The sequence below is a fragment of the Capsicum annuum genome, chromosome 12 (assembly GCF_002878395.1).
Source record: "Capsicum annuum cultivar UCD-10X-F1 chromosome 12, UCD10Xv1.1, whole genome shotgun sequence".
NCBI lineage: Eukaryota > Viridiplantae > Streptophyta > Magnoliopsida > Solanales > Solanaceae > Capsicum > Capsicum annuum.
In genome coordinates this window covers 29,538,367-29,545,219 of record NC_061122.1, presented here as the reverse complement: position 1 = coordinate 29,545,219, position 6,853 = coordinate 29,538,367, and positions in this window count along the sequence as shown.

Below are 6,853 nucleotides of genomic sequence, written 5' to 3'. Positions count from 1 at the left end.
ATATAAAGCATGAATCTTGAACGATATTTATCATAGTTTTGATATTTAGGTCGTGAATCCCCATTGGAAAATATGTATTTTTAAGAAAGTGTGTGTTATAAGCATGTTGATGTTAAATATTTGAGATATTTTGAATGATTTGACCTTTTGATCTTAATGGAGTTGTTTTGAACTCGAGTGTGAAAGAAATCAACAATGTGTTTGATTTTGATATATAAGAAGCATGATGGCTCCCAACATATATTTATATATTAATGAAACTGTTTTGTTGTGGATTGTCTTTAAAATGATCTGAGCTAAGTCCAAGAGAAATCTTTAGTACCGAGTGGGAGGTATAAAGTGACCTTACTTCCCTAGAACTTCGTGCTCTTGTAGGACTGAGCCTGAGGTGGATTTATATAGTGATCACTTGTTTGTGTGGATTTAAAATCGATAGTTCTACCTCGATTGCAAGGATAGGATAGCTCTCCCCAACGTGGGTTATATGTTAGACTCCATGTAGCTCACATGGTTTATGTCGGTTATAGGATCTCCCTGTGTGTGTGTTTCCTTGTATCTGTGGTGAACGGTGAAGTGATTTGAAAGTGGAATTGTGAAAGTTACTCTTTCGAAAGATTTAAATGATATTTACATTATGAGAATTGATATTCTTGATGAACTGAAAGTGATTGACAATTACTATGATGACTCACATGTGTTATTATACTTATTTCATCCTCTCATGATTATGATGATTTTCTTCGGGCTATGTGAGTCTTTCATACATCCTGCATATTTCTTATAAATATTTATGATGATGATGTTTATAAAACTATATACACCCCCATATACTTGGTTCCTTTCTATGGTACTGACCCACAACTTCGGATGTGGGCTGCATTTTCTTAGAATGTAGGTTCAGGTGCTCCGTTCCAAGTTCGACAGTGATTCTTCGGGAATACTATTCTACATTCTCTGTTGTGGTGACTCCTCATGTTTCGAGGACGTGATGTCTGATGTTGGTTTCACGAAATTATTTAGAATTGATAACTGAGTATGAGTCAGTTGGGGCATGTCTCAATGGCTCGCTGGTTTTATTGATTTTCTTTGAGGCTTTTAAGACTAGTATAGATGTTGGGAGTTGACTAATAAGTCGTATTTTGTTATCTTTCTAAAATTCTTTTATTCTTGGATGATGATTACTCTGTTGATATTTGAGGGTTATTTATGGAAACCCCATTGATTTTTGTTGAATTGAATGAAAATGGCTCAAAGGGTTAGCTTAGGTCTACTCATAGCCTTAGTACCGTGTGACGCTCCAGGACCCATTTTTTGAGGCGTTACAAACTTAATATAAGAGCCTAAGGTTTTAAGGTGTCCTAGAGAGTTTGACAAGCCGCGTTAAGTAGAGTCTTGATCATCGGTGTGTAGCGTGCCACATCTATGAGCAAGAGGCTACAAGATGTTTTAAGAAAAAGTGTGATTCTTTCTTTCAGAAGTCTATCATGCATAAAGTGTCTCTCTCTGCTATTAATTCGTGCTCTCCTCTTTTAGAAATATTCCTCCACGTCGAGCGAGAAGAAATAATAATGGTCTAGGAATTTTGTGTCACCTTGAGTCATTTTATCTCTTACCCCAAAGCTAGAAAGCTTATTTCCATGGGGTATATTTACCATTTGGTCAGATTCAAAGACACTAAGTCTGAGACTCCAACTCTCCAGTCTGTTAACGTCGTCAATGAGTTTTCTGATGTCTTTCCGGATGATCTCCCAGGGATACCTCCTGATAGAGAGATAGAGTTTAGGATTAATCTTCTTCTCAATACTCAGCCCATTTCTATTCCTCCTAACCATATGGTCCCTACAAAACTTAAGGATTTGAAAGAGCAACTCAAAGATCTACTGGATAAGGGTTTCAAAAGGCCTAGTGTTTCTCCTTGGGGTGCTCCTATGTTGTTTGTGAGAAAGTAAGATAGCTCTTTGTATATGTGCATTGATTACCGCCAACTGAATAAAGTCACCATTAAAAATAAGTACCCCCTTCCGAGAATAGATGATTTGTTTGACCAATTACAAGGTGCAAGTTATTTCTCAAAGATAGACCTTCGTTCCGACTATCATCAACTCAAAGCTAGAGAGTGTGACATCCCAAAAACATCTTTCTAAACTCGTTATGGCCATTTTGAGTTTCTTGTTATGTCTTTCGGGTTAACTAATGCCCCAGCAGCTTTCATGGACCACATGAATCGAGTGTTCCGATCATATCTGGATATGTTTGTCATAGTGTTCATCGATAATATACTGGTGTACTCTCGTAGTGAGGATAAACATTCTGATCATCTCCGAATTGTCTTGCAAATCCTTAGAGATCACAAGTTGTTTGCCAAGTTCAGTAAGTGTGAGTTTTGGCTAAGGTTAGTTGCTTTTCTAGGTCATATCATTTCTTTCGAGGGTATTAGAATTGATCCCCAAAAGACCGAAGCTGTTAGAAATTGGCCTAGACCTATTTCTCCGACTGATATCTAAAGTTTCTTGGGTTTAGCTAGCTATTACCACTATTTTGTTGAGGGTTTCTCCTCTATGGCATCTCCTATGACTCGGTTGACCTTAAAGAAAGTGAAGTTCTTATGGTCCGAATCTTGTGAGAAGAATTTTCAGGAGTTGAAGACTCGACTCACTTCAGCCCCTATTTTGACTTTGCCTGATGGTGTTAATGGTTTTGTGGTGTATTGTGATACTTCAAGAGTTGGGTTGGGTTGTGTATTGATGCTGAAGGGTAAGCTGATAGCTTATTCTTCAAGACAGTTGAAACCCCATGAGAAAAATTACCCCATCCATGACCTTGAGTTGGTTGTTGTTGTGTTTGCTTTGAAAATCTGGAGACACTATTTGTATGGTGTCCATGTTGATGTTTTCACTGATCATAAGAGTCTGCAGTATGTATTTACCCAGAGAGAATTGAATCTTAGGCAGAGACGATGGTTAGAATTGTTAAAGGACTATGATATGAGTGTGTTGTACCATTCGAGCAAGGCCAATGTTATGGCGGATGCCCTAATTAGAGTGTCCATGGGTAGTGTTTCGCATATGGTAAAAGGTAAGAAAGAGTTGGCTCGTGATGTACATCGTTTGGCTATATTGGGGGTTAGGTTGTTTAACTCTGCTGAAGTTAGTATAGGGGTTCAGAGTAGTTCTGAATCCTTCTTAGTTTCGAAAATAAAGGAAAAGTAATACTTAGATGCTAGTTTGGTCAGACTGAAGGAGTCGGTCAAGGACCAAAAAGTAGAGGTTTTCTCCCAAAGGGGAGATGGTGTGTTGAGGTTGCAGGGTAGATTGTGTTTCACGAATGTAAATGATCTGAGATAGAGGATTATGGCTTAAGCGCAAGGGGTGCGATATTTTATTCATCCTGGTGCTACCAAGATGTACCAAGACTTGCGGGAAATCTATTAGTGGAGTGGTATGAAGAAAGATATAGCAGCATTTGTAGATAAGTGTGCAACATGCCAACAGGTTAAGGTTGAACACCAAAGACCTGGTGGTATGATGCAAGAGTTTAGTATTCCCACCTGGAAGTGGGAAGAGATAAACATGGACTTCGTGATTGGTTTACCTCCTTCCCGATGCCATCATGATTCCATTTGGGTTGTGGTTGATAGATTGACTAAGTTTGCTCATTTCTTGCATGTTCATACTTCATATACTGCTAAGGATTATGCTAGATTGTAAATCCGAGAGCAAGTCAGACTGCATGGAGTTCCCTTGTCTATCATTTCAGATAGGGGTACTCTGTTCACTTCGCAATTTTGGAAAGCTTTTCAGAAGGGTCTTGGTACCCACGTGCTTTTGAGTTTTACTTTTCATCCGCAGACCAATGGTTAGGCTGAGCACCATCCAGACCTTAGAGGATATGTTGATAGCTTTTGCACTTGACTTTAAGGGAATTTGGGATGATCACTTACCATTGATATAATTTTCTTATAATAACAGCTTTCACTCTAGTATTGGCATGGCTTCATTTGAAGCCTTGTATGAGAGGAAGTGTAGATCACCCATAGGTTTGTTCAAGGTGGGTGAAGCGGCTGTGAGTGGTCTTGATTTGGTATTCGAGGAGATGGAAAATGTTAAGTTGATTAGGGAAAGGTTGAAAACTGCGTAGAGTCATCAGAAGTCATATGCGGATGTTAGAAAGAGAGACCTTGAGTTTGAAGTCGGTAACCTAGTGTATCTGAAAATTTCACCCATGAGGGGGGTGAAGAGATTTGGAAAGAAGGGGAAGCTTTGTCCCCGTTATGTTGGTCCTTACAAAATTCTTAGTTGTGTTGGTAAGGTAGCTTATGAGGTCGAGTTGCCTTCCGATTTGTCCTCTGTTCATCTAATATTCCATATCTCCATGCTTAGAAAGCATTTTAGCGATGCTGTGGTAGTGGATTCCTCTGTGAGTGCTGAAATTCAAGAAAATCTTTCTTTTGATGATATTCTAGTTTAGATTCTTGATTTCAGTGTCCGAAGACTAAGGAACAAAGAAGTTCCCTTGGTCAAGGTGTTGTGGCGAAACCAATCTGTTGAAGGTGAAACTTGGGAAGCTGAGGCGGATATGCGATCCAAGTACCTAAACCTATTTTCCGCGAACTCCGATCAAACCGAAGGTACCGTTCTTACCTAAATCATGCACTTTTGATAAAAGTACAGCAGTTCAGCTATCATTTATTATGTGTTCAGCTGTAGTTTCTTGAATTTATGCATTCATAGTTGCATTCGGATTGAGAAACGATGTGGTGATGAGTCTAATGAATGGTTTCAACTGTATGTTCTAATCCCTATCTAATCTTGGCATGTCTAGGGTCATTCGAGGATGAATGTTTCCAAGGGGAATGATATAATACCCTGGAAAATTTATCGTTCAAATTTTGTGCGTAAACATGTTAGGTGGTATCTTCTAGAATGAATTATAAATTTTTCAATGTGGAATGTCTTAGATTATGACCCACCATTGCGTATAGTATCAAATAAACTTTCCAACGACATGTGGATCATCCAAATCGAACACCCGAACGATGAGTTATGAACATTCCGATCGAACCTTGAATAGTAGTGAACAGTAAAACGTGCAGGAAAAAGTACTGAGGCCTGGCGTATTTTTGATCCAAATTTAAACGATCATAACTCCTTGTACATAATGATCTGGATGATTTACTATATATCAATAGAAAGCTCTACGAGTCCTCTTTCCAATGAAATTGGTTTCATCCAATTTGTCTATCGGATCAAAAATTTATGGTCGATCTACTTCATCCTACCAAAAGCAAATTTTTGGGTCAAATTCAAATGTTCATAACTCGTAGTACACAATGGTCCGGGTGAGACACTATATATCAATGGAAATATATGAGAGTCCCCTTTCTAATGAAATTGATTTCATCCAATTTAGATATCGGAGTAAAACGTTATGGTTCATCTACTTTATACTATCAAAGCAGTCCACCAAAGGATAGATTCGAGAATTATTTGATTTTTAGGAGCGTTTTGGTCATTCCCCCTCACCCAAAATTTTTCCAAACCCTATATTAAAGCCTCTTAGAAGCATTATACATTATATTTCATCAAATTCCCTCAAAAAGAAAACCCTAAGCTCCTACATCCAACTTCAAGAACCTCCAAAGTTCACCATTAATTCTGCAAATTTATTCAAGATTCCAAGTTTCTAGTTCAAGAACTCCAAGAACCATCATTAAAAGGCACGATTAACATCTAAAAAATGAGTATCAATCTAAAGTCCATCATTCAAGGTATGTAGGGTTTTTCAACAAGACTCTCTTTCGTTCTTGTGCCCAAAAATAATTTCCTTTACAAAGGCATGATTTTTATTTGACTTTTACAAATTTGAAGCATGAACCCATATCTTATGATGATTATTATGAAATCTTGATGTTTATGATTTTGAAATATGAATTTACATGTGTGGAGGTATAAAGCATGAATCTTGAACGATATTTATCATGATTTTGATATTTGGATCGTGAATCCCCATTGAAAATTGTGTTTTTTTGAGAAAGTGTGTGTTATCAGCACGTTGATGTTGAATATTTGAGATATTTTGAATGATTTGACCTTTTGGTCTTAATGGAGTTGTTTTGAACTCGAGTGTGAAGGAAATCCACAACGTGGTTGATTTTGATAGATGGGAAGCATGATGGCTCCCGATTTATATTTATATATTACTAAAATTGTTTTATTGTGGATTGTCTTTGAAATAATCTGAGCTAAGTCTGGGAGAAATATTTAGCACCAAGTGGGAGGTATAAAGCGACCTTACTTCCCTAGAACTATGTACCCCCAAAGGAGTGCGCCTGAGGCTGATTTATATAGTGATCACTAGTTTGTGTGGATTTGATATCGATAGTCCTACTCCGATGGCAAGGATAGCACGGCTCTCCCCAATGTGGGTTGTATGTTAGACTCCATGTAGCTCACATGGTTTATGTCGGTTATAGCATCTCTCAGTATGTGTGTGTTTCGTTGTGTTTCCTCTATTGTGGTGAGTCCTCATGTTCCGAGGACGTGATGTCTGATGTTGTTTTCACAAAATTGTTTACATTTGATAACTGAGTGTGAGTCAGTTGGGGCATGCCTCAATGGCTCGCTGGTTTTATTGATTTTCTTAGAGGCTTGTCAGACTAGTATAGATGTTGGGAATTGACTAATAAGTCGTATTTTGTTATCTTTCTGAAATTCTTTTATTCTTGGATGATGATTACTCTGTTGATATTTGAGGGTTATTTATGGAAACCCCGTTGATTTGTGTTGAACTGAATGAAAATGGCTCAAAGGGTTTGCTTGAGGCTACAAGTAGCCCCAAGCTAACCCTTTGAGCC